The following is a 14,106-nucleotide window of genomic DNA, read 5'->3' on the forward strand; positions in this document are numbered from 1 at the left end:
TCTGCATTTTCTTTCTTGCCTTTAATTCTTCATTTTTATTTCTTCTCTTATTTTTTTTTTATTTAGATACCATGATTACTCATGTCATGTAGGCCTTTAAGAGACTTTTCTACACTCATTCTATTAAATTTATGTCTCCCATTGTGCAACCTCATATTGAAGCAAAAAATTTCCAACTAGATCCAGAGTTAATTGTTATGATACAAGGTCACAAATTTGAAGGAGATGTATCAGAAAGCCCTTATTTACACCTTGAGACATTTCTAGAGCTTTGTGATATGTTGAACTGTGAAGGACTGTCAGCGGATGTAGTTCGATTGATGGCATTTTCTTTCGGTATTAAGGATAAAGCAAGGACTTGGTTATATTCTCTCTATCCTTAAAGCATTAAAAGTTGGGAACAATTGGAGCAACAATTTCTGAATCACTTTTTCCCTCCAAGTAGAACAATTTACATGAGGAATTGCATCACAAATTTTACTTAGGTAGATGGAGAATCATTATTTGAAGCATGGGACAGATTCAAGAGTCTATAAAGATAGTGCCCTCATCATGGTTTTGAAAAATGCTTGACTCTGCACATATTATATAGGAGAATTTCTTTCTCAGACAAGAGTTTATTGAATTCATCAGCTGGAGGGTCTTTTATGAACAAAAGTGTGGATAAAAAAAAAATGTGGAACCGCCACATCAGTGGCCCCCCTAGAGCCGGTCCCACGGATATGGAGGGAGGTAAATGCAGGTAGACAGCTGAAAGCACATAGCCGGGACTCTAACCCCAAGCAATGACACCCTGAGGATCGAACCCTGGACCTTTCGGCTACGAAACCACGCGCCCCCAGCTATGCTACGCCCTGGGGACAACAAAAGTGTGGATAAAGCATATACATTAATTGATCAAGTGACATTAAACCTCCAAGAATGGTTAGATAAAAGTTGGATGGATTCTCCCCCGATAGTTCCAAAAGTGCAAGACATGAAGATAGAAGAGCATGACAAATAAATTGCAATTCAACCATCCAAGAATTTTGAAAATCACAAGTCACAAAATGGGGGGTCCAAACAGTTGGAGGCAAAGATTGCTAGCATAGTTTCAAAATGGTTCAAGCATGACCTCCCTCCTACACAGACAAGGCCTAGTGAACATTGTGATGATACTAAGTTGAGAAGTGGCAAAAATCATGAAGAACTTCTGAAGAATGATTTGTTTAGAATTGAGGAGAAGAACAATCACTACAAGAAAAACCCTCATAGACATCGGTGGAACAACAACGGTTTTAAGCAAAAACCGATGTTTTTGAGTATTTTATACCGGTTTTTCCAAAAATCGGTGTCTATAAGCGTAGATTTTCGCTCATAGACATCGATTTTTAAGCCGATGTCTATGAGCACCTTTTTTTTTAATAGACACCGATTTTAACAACGGTTTTTAAAACCCGGTGTCTATGATAAAATAAAATAATATAATTTTTCCACCAATACTTAGCTGAAATTTGCAACACTTCATCCTTCCCTCTAAACCTAAACCTATATCGCGCCGTCCACCATATACCGTCGCCTCATCTCCCTCTTCCCCTTCCAAGATCGACGCCCCTTCCTCTCCCGATCAGGATCAACACAGGGCGTCCTTGCTTCTCCGTCCAACCACACCGCATCTCCTCCAACTCCTCCCTTTGGGTGAGAAGAGGCTGCCTGTGTGGCTTGGAGTCGTCGTCTGATCGCTAGAAGTCGCCCTCCTCCAGTCTTTCTTGATCTCATATCTGGTAACCTAGATTCCTCATCTCCTTCTTCTGATTTGATCCCTCCTCTCATCACCCTCCTCCCTCTCCCTCCTCCGCTCCTCGTCAATCCACCGCCCACCTCCCTCTCCCTCCTCCGTTTCGCTCGCCTCTGCTACTTCTCCTCCTCCTTATCGAGCCTCCTCTTGTTTTCTCTTTAAGATCCTCGCCTCCTCCACCCCTTCCTCTGTCGAGCCTCCGCTTGTTTTCTCATCACCCTCCTCCCTCTCCCTTCTCCACTCCTCGTCAATCTTGCATCTGCCACTCGTAGTTACGGATCTGTGGCTGTTCATCCCCTGCTGGCCATGCCCACCACAAGCGCCCTGGGGACCGGCCCTTTGGAGGTTCGGCTCAACAAGGTGATTTTCTCGCTGTCATTGAACCATGGGCTTGTTTCTTTCATGTGCTTTCCTGTCTTTGTTTATTTTTAGTTGTGGTTCTTAAAGATTGTGTGGCTTAGGTAATTGAGTCGCTCGTGGATCAAATTGATCTATCGGAAGAAGAGGCAGAAGTGTGCCTCAAGCTTCTACTCAATGAAGCCAACGAGGCTTTAATTAGTGCCTTCTCCAAGAGAGGAAATGTGGGCAATAGTGTTAAATGCAATTGCGCAGATCTTTTCCAGAGACTATTTAGGTAAGACCTATTAGTTGCAAGTCTCTTTCGCAATTTCTTACTTGCTGAGCGGATTTTGAGAGCTGCTAACTGCTCTCCTGTTTCATATCCATTGTTTACCTGAGACTCTTCACTAATATTTTTTACTTTGTTTAAATTAGACAAGCCCATTCTTTACAAAGCAACTGACAGCTTTTGAGGTGTGGCTAGCCCATGGCTCCGAACATAAGAAACTACCAGAACAGCTACCAGTAGTTCTTCAGGTAGGCACTTAAGACAGTGGTAAATTTCCAACTCCTTAATTTTCAGCCTTTTATGGTAAAGTATAGTATTTTCTTAAGTACCATTGATTTCCCTAATTTAGGGAATTGTTCCTTAGTGAAGTAGACCATCAAATATAGTAATAATTGGCTACATCCATGGTGTCTTCACACTTGGACCATCTTCATAGAATTGATATTCTACACAACCACTAATGCATATTTGGACAAGGCCTTCTACCAACCACTCCTCTTGCTAAAGGATTGTGATCTTGTTATGACGTGCATTGGACTCTGATACTTAGAATCTTTAGTCTTTATCTACCCAATTCATACTTGTGTCTTTGATCCCAACACTTCGAGTGGAATTTCAAAGATCTCTATTGATCATGTAAAAAAAAATTGGAAACATTTATTTCACACTTGGATACACATATGTGTCATATAAGTTTGAGTAAGATGCGTGTCGAATCATAGAGTTGGAACAAGATCGCATCTATGCTAGTTTGGCATTGTGCCAGATTGTTAATTCTAGTTGTGTTGTTCTCTAGTGATCGGGAGGGGGATTATGGGGTGGAAGTGTTGTAGTGTATATTTAAAAGTTTAGCTTTTGTACACATTTATTTTGAAATAAAGAATCACATTGGTCAAATGTTTACATTTATTTGTTAAATGTAATTGTTTAATTAATTTATATAGTAGATAACATGAAGTGTGGAGTCACACTTAGAAGATCATGTTGTCGGTTCTCTATAAATTATAAACAGTTGCTCACGACTAAGATGGAAAAGAACAAACCATCAGAATAGACGTAGTGTAATTAAGTATTAGTTTATCTTGACAAATAAATTACACTAATACACTTTAAGTGTATTGAGTAGGATCATTTAGGTAAGTTCTTTTTGTACTGACTTAGTAAAAGAACTAGACCTTAGTTATTATGGAAGTGTGTGCTCTTAATCCTAATATAATAACAAGCATGTATATTTAATATTTATTTCTTTGACTTATCAAAGGGTGAGGTTTAGCTCGATAAATCAATATGCCCGATAAGTTGGGAAATGATATTACTTATAGTATGTGTTGTTTATTATAGAAGGAATTTGTGTCCTAGTTATCTAGGTTGAAAATGTCCCCAAGAGGAGCTCATAAGGATTGCCATGTTAAACCCTGCAGGTGGACCTAGTCCAACATGACAATAAAGTTGAGTGGTACTACTCTTGGAGCTAGATATTAATTAAATGAGTTGTCAGTAACTTACTTAATTAGTGGACATTCGTAATCTTAAACACAGGGAGACTAACACACACATGATAAGAAGGAGCCCATAATGTAATTTGGGATTGGTGCGGTAGTGCAGTAATAACTCTCAAGTGGAATGAGTTATTATCGATGAACTTGAGTTGTGTGTTAGGGGCGAGCATGGGATACTCAAGCTCATCCGAAGGCCAAAACCAATTTCTCCTCTAGGTCCCTGTTGTAGCCTCAATAAAGCCTCAAGTCCATCCAAAGAAAAGCCTATCTTGGTGTCCAAGAAGGGATCGGTTCATTGCTTGGTGACCAAGCAATGGCCGGCCACATATTCTCTAGAAGTGGCCGGCCCTTGCCTTGGGCAAAGGGGTCGGCCGCAATATTTAAATTAGGAAGGTTGTTTTTGAATTTTAAAATTTCCTCATATATTTACAATTTGTAAAAAGAGAGATTTTAAAATTTTTCTAATTTAAATTAGACCACAAGGTTTTAAAAGAGAGTTGTAAAATTTATAAAACTTTCTTTAAAAAAGAAATATTATTAGAAATGTTTTAAATTTTAAAACTTGGTTTTAAATTTTAAAATTTTCCTTTTAATATCCACATTAGAAAAAAAAAAGAGTTTGTAAAATTTTATTAGAAGTTTTCTTCTTTTAAAATTTTATAAAAATTGTTTCTTTCTTTCGCTTTTAATAAGTGGTCGGCCACCTTGCTTGGTGCCCAAGCAAGGGGCCGGTCAAATAATTAAACATCAACAAATAGTTGTTTAGTTAATAAATCAATCTAGGATTGATTAATTAAAAGGAAAGGAAAAAAATTAAAAGAAAATAGGAATGAGTCTAATTTTTTATAAAACTCTTTCCATAATTTTTCGTTGGGAAACTAATATAAAAAGGGGGGAAAGGGAGGCCTTGAAAAACATAACAATTGATATTGTGTTGTTGGAGATCATCAAGTGGCCGACCCCTCTCCCTCTCTTCCCTTTGCTCTCTTTTGCTCCTTTGTGGTGGTGGTGGCCGAATTCTAGAGAAGGAGGAGAAGCTCTCCGGGTGGTGTTCATCTTGGAGGATCGTCGCCCACACAACGTCCAAGAGGAGGCGAGGGATACGGCAGAAGATCTCGAGGTTTTTAGCATACAAGGAAGAGGTATAACTAGTATTTAATTTCCGCATCATACTAGTTAATTTTTCTTTGTATAAATACCAAATACAAGAGGCATTCGATTCTTGTTTTTCGAATTTAATTTCAATGTTGTGTTCTTTTTCTTTTTTCCTTGTGATTTGATTGTTCCTTTTGGTTAACCTAGAGTTATATAAGGAAATTAAATATTAACTTTCCTTAAAAGGCTTTGTCTAGTCGGTGGTGGTTGCTCTCATATCCAAGAAGGCCAAGTGCCTCGCCATGCAGTACTGGAAGCTAATTTTGGAAACTAATATTTAATTGAATTTATAACCTAGGTGATTTGGATCAAACATGTTAAGTTCCGCAGAAGATCCAAATCTAAACCTAAAGGAACATATAAGTTAAACTTGGAATCAAACGTGTTAAGTTCCGCAGGAGATATAAGTTTAACTTAAAAGAACACATGGTAGCTAGGAATGGTTCAGATCACGTACAAAATTTTTGTACAGTGGAGCCATTGGGATTTCCGAGTAGCAACCAACAAATGGTATCAGAGCTAGGGTTTTACCTCTGTGTATTTGGTATTAGTTTAATTATGCACATGTCATACATAATTTAGGCAGGTTAATAGTAGGATGTGCTAACTTTGTGGATGCAGGATCCAACTATTATGGCTTATAGTTATTATGTGTGTGATTGGACCCTTGGACATGTCAAGGGCATTTATTATGTGTGCATGATTGTATTATAAAATACAGCAGGAGCTGTTTTTAGTTTTATTAGGATTTTATTTTTTGATCTAGGTACATGTACATTCCTTTTTTGGAATATAGGATCGATGGATGTAAATTTTATTTTATGTTCAATCTAGTTTACATGTACATTCCTTCGAGGAATATAGGATCAAAAAATGTAAAATTTTATTTATGTCGCGGATCGAATCTTGCAAGGCGTGGAACCTTTTGAGGATCAGAGTGGCGTAACGGAACAAGGAGCAAGATGGATGCGACAACTAGACCCGGTGGCGGTGGCCAAAGATGGCAGCAGCTAGGGATGACGACACACGGAGGACAACAATAGATAAAAGCCATAATAGTTGAAAATTAGTTTTTCTATTTATTGCTTTTATATTGTGCTGTGTGTGAATGTTAGTGTACATATTTAGTAGGCTAGCATCATCAAAACTCCTCACTTTAAATAACTAAGTGGGAGAGGGATTTGTTTTAGTGAATTCCATGGTCTCCATTACTGGTTTGTAAGTGATGCAAACAAACTTGCGCATTGGCTCTGAGTGTCTTCCTCCATATCGGATGAGTTTGTTTACAGATCACTAAACCAAACTTCCATTTTGGATGACTATAGGAAATTAATTAAGAGCGTGTGATCTTCCCCATCGGAAGGGGCACAATCTTATTAATGGACTTACTGTCAAGTAATGGTATACACTTAGGCACGTCTAATAGTATCCTCCCCATCGGAGTCACTGCTATTATTTGTGTGACCGAAGGAAACCAACTATTAATTTTATTTGTCAAAAAGTTAGGTTGACAAGATAATAAAATTAATGGGATATACCCTCCTTTTACAAATGTTAAATTTGTATACGTCCACACTATCGTGGCATACAAAATTCACAGTGTTTTAAGGTATTGGTTAATTTAAAATAGTATTGTTTGAGGAATCAATATTATTCTAAATTTAGAGTTCTGACCAAAATTTATTTTGTGATTCTTAGGATGACTTTCAACCCACTGACTATTATTCTAAAAGAAAACAGATTTACTGGTCCCAACTATATAGATTGGAAAAGAAACCTGGACATTGTTTTAACTGCTGAGGGCTATAAGTTTGTACTGTTAGAGGAATGCCCAAAAACATCTAGCAATGACTCTACCCTAGAGGAGATTTAGTATCATAGTAAATGGGTAAAAGCTGATGAGATGGCGCGGTGTTACATCTTGGCTTCGATGTCAAATGTATTGCAACATCAACATCAGGACTTACCAACAGTCTATGATATAATGAACAATCTCAAGGAACTCTTCGGACATCAGAATCGGGCTGCTAGGCAAGAGGCAATGAGAAAACTGATGACAGCCACCATGACTGAGGGGACTCCCGTGAGGGATCATATTCTCAAGATGATGGCTTACTTAAATGAAATACAAGTTCTTGGAGGGGAAATTGATGGGGAAACCCAGGTCGATATCATCCTCCAAACGCTGCCCAGAAATTTTGAGCATTTTCGCCTGAACTATAATATGAATAAAAGGATGTATTCATTGGCGGAACTTCTGACAGAACTTCAGACAACCGAAGGATTGTTTCATCAACATTCTCAAATTCACTATGCTGAAAATGGTTCTACTTCTAAACCGAAAGGCAAGAAGAAGAAGAAACAAAATGGCTCAGCAAAGAAGGTGAATAAACCTCAAGGTGAAGGACAAAAAGCGGGAATAAAGAAGCCGAAGGGCAAGTGCTTTATTTGCAAGTAGACTGGACATTGGAAGGCGGACTATCCTCGTAGGAAACAGAACAATAAAGGGGTTCCAGGAAACCCGGCGACTATTTGATAGAGAGATAACTGTCTACATGGGCAATGCTACTAAGGTGGTGGTTGTTGCAGTGGGAGACGTCTACTTATCATTTGATAGGAATAGGAAATTGGTTTTAAGGAATTGTCTTTATGTACCCAGTTTTAGAAAGAATTTAATTTCAGTTTCTAAACTGTATTTGGATGGATATTCAGTTTCCTTTAGTAACAATTTGGTTATAAAGAGAAATAAAGTGATTATCTGTTCTGGTGCATTGGTTGGCAATTCATATACTTTAAATCCAATTTCTCTCACAAAGCAAAATATGGAAATTAATAACACATCTTCTAACTCTAATAAGAGAAAAGAACCTTCGGAAATGAACCAAGCACATCTTTGGCATCTAAGGCTTGGTCATATTAACTTAAGTAGGATTCAAAGGCTTGTAGCCGATGGACTTTTGGGTCCATTAGAGTTGGAAAACTTTCCAACGTGTGAATCTTGCTTGGAAGGTAAGATGACCAAGAGACCTTTTAAGGCCAAGGGGTATAGAGCCAAAGAAGCGTTAGAATTGGTTCATTCTGATTTGTGTGGTCCTATATCTATCCAGGATAGAGGTGGCTATGAATATTTTGTCTCTTTTATAGACGATTATTTAAGATATGGATATATTTACCTAATGCGCCGCAAGTCTGAGTGCTTTAATAAGTTCAAAGAGTACAAGTCTGATGTGGAGAAACGTCTAGGTAAAAGTATCAAGACACTACGATCTGATCGTGGTGGCGAATACCTCTTAGGAGAGTTTAGGAATTACTTATCAGAGGCCGAGATTCAATCCCAATTATCCGCACCTGGTACACCCCAACAGAATGGTGTGGCAGAACGAAGGAATAGGACTCTTATGGAGATGGTTAGATCGATGATGAGTTATTCAGAATTACCAAATTCGTTTTGGGGATACGCTCTGGAAATTGCAGCGCACATTCTAAACTTAGTACCTTCTACTCCCACAGAATTATGGAATGGGCGGAAGCCCAGTCTAAGACATATTCGGATTTGGAGTAGTCCAGCACATGTGCTGAAACAAGATGCTGATAAGTTAGAATCTCGTACAGAAGTTCGTATATTTGTGGGGTATCCCAGAGGAATGAAAGGTGGTTTATTTTATAGTCCTAAAGACCAGAAGGTCATTGTTAGCACCAATGCCCAGTTTTTAGAAGAAGACTATATAATGGATCACAAGCCCAGTAGTAAAATTATTCTAGAAGAACTTAGAGAGAACACGTCTACTTCACTACCAACAGTACAAGATGAAGTACCACAAGAGCCTGCAACACGTGTCACACATGATACACAACCACAGACGGTGCCTCGTCGTAGTGGGAGGGTTGTAAGGTAGCCCGAGAGATTCATGTTTTTGGGTGAGTCTTCGGACTTGATCCCAGGCAAACATGAACCAGATCCCCGGACATATGATGAAGCACTCCAAGATATAGATGCAGTATCCTGGCAAAAGGCAATGAATTTCGAAATAGAATCTATGTATTCTAATAAGGTCTGGGAGCTTGTCGAACCACCTGATGGTGTAAAAGCCATTGGATGCAAGTGGATCTATAAAAGGAAAAGAGGGACAGATGGGAAGGTAGAAACCTTCAAAGAAAGGCTTGTTGCGAAGGGGTACACTCAGAAAGAGGGAATCCATTATGAGGAGACCTTTTCGCCGGTAACTATGCTTAAGTCTATCCAGATACTCTTATCCATTGTCGCTCATATGGATTATGAGATTTGGCAAATGGATGTCAAGACAGCTTTCCTTAATGAAAGTCTTGAAGAAAACATCCATATGAAGCAACCAGAAGGGTTCATTGAAAAGGGCAAAGAGCATCTAGTGTGCAAACTTAATCAGTCCATTTATGGACTGAAGCAAGCTTCAAGATCTTGGAACATCCGGTTTAATGAAGTAATCCAGTCATATGGATTTATTCAGTGTCCGGATGAGTCTTGTGTATACAAGAAGTGTAACAGAAACATGGTGGTATGTCTTGTACTATACGTAGATGATATTTTGTTAATTGGCAACAATGTCAAGATATTATCAAACATAAGGGTATGGTTGTCCAAACAATTTGATATGAAGGACTTAGGAGAATGTGCACACATCCTTGGGATCAAAGTTATAAGGGATCGCAAGAAAAGAATGTTGTGCCTATCCCAAGCTTTATATATAGATACAATCCTTGCTCGTTTTAGCATGCAAAACTCCAAGAAAGGTTTCTTACCTTTTAGGCATGGAGAGCCTTATCTAAAGAGATGTCTCCAAAAACATAAAAGGAGATTGAGGACATGAAGGCAGTTCCTTATGCTTCGGCTGTAGGAAGCCTTATGTATACAATGTTGTGTACGAGACCTGATATCTGTTTTTCCGTGGGCATGGTTAGCAGATATCAAAGTAACCCTGCACAAGGACATTGGACTGCAGTGAAGCATATATTAAAGTACCTGAGAAGGACTAGAGATTATATGCTAGTTTACCAAGCAGACGATTTACTCCCTGTGGGTTACACGGATTCGGACTTCCAATCAGATAGGAACAACAGTAAGTCTACATCAGGCTATGTGTTTACTTTAGGAGGTGGAGCCATTGCATGGAGGAGTGTTAAGCAGAAATGCGTCTCAGACTCAACCATGGAAGCTGAGTATGTGGCAGCCTCTGAGGCAGCCAAAGAAGTTGTATGGCTCAGAAACATTCTAATGGACTTAGATATGATTCCTGGTTTCCCCAAGATCGTCACAATTTATTGTGATAATAGTGGAGCAGTTGCAAACTCGAAGGAACCACGAGCCCATAAGGAAAGTAAACATATAGAGCGCAAGTACCACCTGATACGAGACATCGTCAAGCGAGTAGAAGTTGTCGTCACCAAGATAGCATCAGCAGATAACCTGGCAGATCCTTTCACTAAGGCCCTTCTGGCGAAAGCTTTTGATCAGCATGTGGAGGGGATGAGAATCAGATGTATGGCAACAGATATGGCAGCTTAGATTTTTAGTATAAGTGGGAGATTGTTGGAGTGTATACTTAAAAGTTTAGCTTTTGTACACATTTATTTTGAAATAAAGAATCACATTGGTCAAATGTTTACATTTATTTGTTAAATATAATTGTTCAATTAATTTATATAGTAGATAACATGAAGTGTGGAGTCACACTTAGAAGATCATGTTGTCGGTTCTCTATAAATTATAAATAGTTGCTCACGACTAAGATGGAAAGGAACAAACCATCAGAATAGACGTAGTGTAATTAAGTATTAGTTTATCTTGACTAATAAATTACACTGATACACTTTAAGTGCATTGAGTAGGATCATTTAGGTAAGTTCTTTTTGTACTGACTTAGTAAAAGAACTAGACCTTAGTTATTATGGAAGTGTGTGCTCTTAATCCTAATATAATAACAAGCATGTATATTTAATATTTATTTCTTTGACTTATCAAAGGGTGAGGTTTAGCTCGATAAATCAATATGCCCGATAAGTTGGGAAATGATATTACTTATAGTATGTGTTGTTGATTATAGAAGGAATCTGTGTCCTAGTTATCTAGGTTAAGAATGTCCCCAAGAGGAGCTCATAAGGATTGCCATGTTAGACCCTGCAGGTGGACCTAGTCCAACATGATAATAAAGTTGAGTGGTACTACTCTTGGAGTTAGATATTAATTAAATGAGTTGTCAGTAACTCACTTAATTAGTGGACATTCGTAAACTTAAACACAGGGAGACTAACACACTCATGATAAAAAGGAGCCCATAATGTAATTTGGGATTGGTGCGGTAGTGCGATAATAACTCTCTAGTGGAATGAGTTATTATCGATGAACTTGAGTTGTGTGTTCGGGGTGAGCACGGGATACTCAAGCTCATCGGAAGGCCAAAATCAATTTCTCCTCTAGGTCCCTGTTGTAGCCTCAATAAAGCCTCAAGTCCATCCAAAGAAAAGCCTATCTTGGTGTCCAAGAAGGGGCCGGTTCATTGCTTGGTGACCAAGCAATGGCCGGCCACATATTCTCTAGAAGTGGCCGGCCCTTGCCTTGGGTAAAGGGGTCGGCCGCAATATTTAAATTAGGAAGGTTGTTTTTGAATTTTAAAATTTCCTCAGATATTTACAATTTGTAAAAAGAGAGATTTTAAAATTTTCCTAATTTAAATTAGGCCACAAGGTTTTAAAAGAGAGTTATAAAATTTATAAAACTTTCTTTTAAAAAGAAATATTATTAGAGATGTTTTAAATTTTAAAATTTTCCTTTTAATATCTACATTAGAAAAAAAAGAGAGTTTGTAAAATTTTATTAGAAGTTTTCTTCTTTTAAAATTTTATAAAAAATTTTTCTTTCTTTCCCTTTTAATAAGTGGTCGGCCACCTTGCTTGGTGCCCAAGCAAGGGGCCGGTCAAATAATTAAACATCAACAAATAGTTGTTTAATTAATAAATCAATCTATGATTGATTAATTAAAAGGAAAGAAAAAGAAAAAATTAAAAGGAAATAGGAATGAGTCTAATTTTTTATAAAACTCTTTCCATAATTTTTCGTTGGGAAACTAATATAAAAAGGGGGGAAAGGGAGGCCTTGAAAAACATAACAATTGATATTTTGTTGTTGGAGATCATCAAGTGGTCGGCCCCTCTCCCTCTCTTCCCTTTGCTCTCTTTTGCTCCTTTGTGGTGGTGGTGGCCGAATTCTAGAGAAGGAGGAGAAGCTCTCCGGGTGATGTTCATCTTGGAGGATCGTCGCCCACACGACGTCCAAGAGGAGGCGAGGGATACGGAAGAAGATCTCGAGGTTTTTAGCATACAAGGAAGAGGTATAACTAGTATTTAATTTTCGCATCATACTAGTTAATTTTTCTTTGTATAAATACCAAATACAAGAGGCATTCGATTCTTGTTTTTCGAATTTAATTTCGATGTTGTGTTCTTTTTCTTTTTTCCTTGTGATTTGATTGTTCCTTTTGGTTAACCTAGAGTTATATAAGGAAATTAAATATTAACTTTCCTTAAAAGGCTTTGTCTAGTCGGTGGTGGTTGCTCCCATATCCAAGAAGGCCAAGTGCCTCGCCATGCAGTACTGGAAGCCAATTTTGGAAACTAATATTTAATTGAATTTATAACCTAGGTGATTTGGATCAAACGTGTTAAGTTTCGCAGGAGATCCAAATCTAAACCTAAAGGAACATATAAGTTAAACTTGGAATCAAACATATTAAGTTCCGCAGGAGATACAAGTTTAACTTAAAAGAACACATGGTAGCTAGGAAAAGTTCAGATCACGTACAAAATTTTTGTACATTGGAACCATTGGGATTTTTGAGTAGCAACCAACAGGAAAATGAAGTGGAAGGATATAGATAAGAGGAGGAGAATGACCTACATGGTACCATGTTTTTTGTTTGTTTGAGAAGACTACTCATTGACCCTTGTCCACATGAGCTTAGTAGCTCATGCATAGGACCCTTCTTGTTGGGATAGCCATTGACAAATGCCATGTGACATGATTTTGGTTGTGTTGATGCTCTTTGCTGGCATTCCCTTATTTTGTCAGTGTTAGGTACACGCATAACCATTCATCTCTGTTCCATACTGATTGAAAAGTATACTCCTACATACTTTACCTAATGTAATTACAACCATCCTCCATGCTAATCTACTTTTGTCCTTTATCTTTTACTAGACTGTTGACCTTGATCTAGGTGTTCCTTCATCTTTTTGCTAGCTTCTAGAGAATGACTAATTTATTGTTTACTTTTTTTTTAATGATATCAGTCTTGTCAGGTAGATCTGGTGAAAGATGGTGGTCACACATATTTTATCAGGTTTCATGATAGCATGGATGCCTATGCTGAGCAGCGAGCAATGGATGCTTTTGTCTTGGCAGTTGTAGTGGATGGACATCGGCGGAGACAAGAAGCATGTATTCAAGCAAATTTTTTAAATGTGTCCCTGAAGCATTTATAAATTGCTAATCCAAGTGATGGGCAAAATGAACCTTTACTTCTCCATGGCTTTGTTTATGTCTGGGCCAGGAAAGCTCTGGAAAGATTTTCCATAAGTACAAATCATAGGTTCTCATGCAGATGGAGTAGCAACTATTTTACCTTAATTGCTGGAACCATAGCCCGAGGTAGAATTTATACATCTTTGTATATGTTTTACTAGGAAAATTCTTGTAGTTCAACATCTGTTTGGCAGGTTAGAGCTTCTGCTATTTTTACTTTGGGGACTCTTATTGATGTTGCATCTATCACATTTGATGATGGACATAGAGTCGATGAGGACTTTGAGGATAATGAAAAGTTAAAGTCTGAGTTGAATATCATTAAATATCTTGTCATTATCCCTCCACGCTGTGTCAAGGGACCTAGAGACCTACCCCTTTCCTTGCATCTATACTCAGGTATTTGATCTATAACTGAGTTTGGGGCAGTTCTACCTGAACTTCTATTGAATCCAAAGGATCAAAATTACAAAATGTAACTTTTTTTTCTTTTCTG

General features: G+C 38.0%; 1 long non-coding RNA gene and 1 other non-coding gene across 2 annotated transcripts; one reads left to right on the forward strand and one right to left on the reverse strand.

The window, feature by feature from the left end:
* Positions 1–453: 453 nt before the first annotated feature.
* On the reverse strand, positions 454–559 carry LOC122039197. Its single transcript, XR_006128082.1, has one exon. It is a non-coding gene; the product is annotated as a small nucleolar RNA R71 (small nucleolar RNA).
* A 2,045-nt stretch (positions 560–2,604) lies between these two features.
* LOC122026192 lies at positions 2,605–13,519 on the forward strand. Its single transcript, XR_006124052.1, has 2 exons — positions 2,605–2,653; positions 13,379–13,519. It is a non-coding gene; the product is annotated as an uncharacterized LOC122026192 (long non-coding RNA).
* Positions 13,520–14,106: the final 587 nt, after the last annotated feature.

This window comes from Zingiber officinale, chromosome 1A (genome assembly GCF_018446385.1).
Source record: "Zingiber officinale cultivar Zhangliang chromosome 1A, Zo_v1.1, whole genome shotgun sequence".
NCBI classification, from domain to species: domain Eukaryota; kingdom Viridiplantae; phylum Streptophyta; class Magnoliopsida; order Zingiberales; family Zingiberaceae; genus Zingiber; species Zingiber officinale.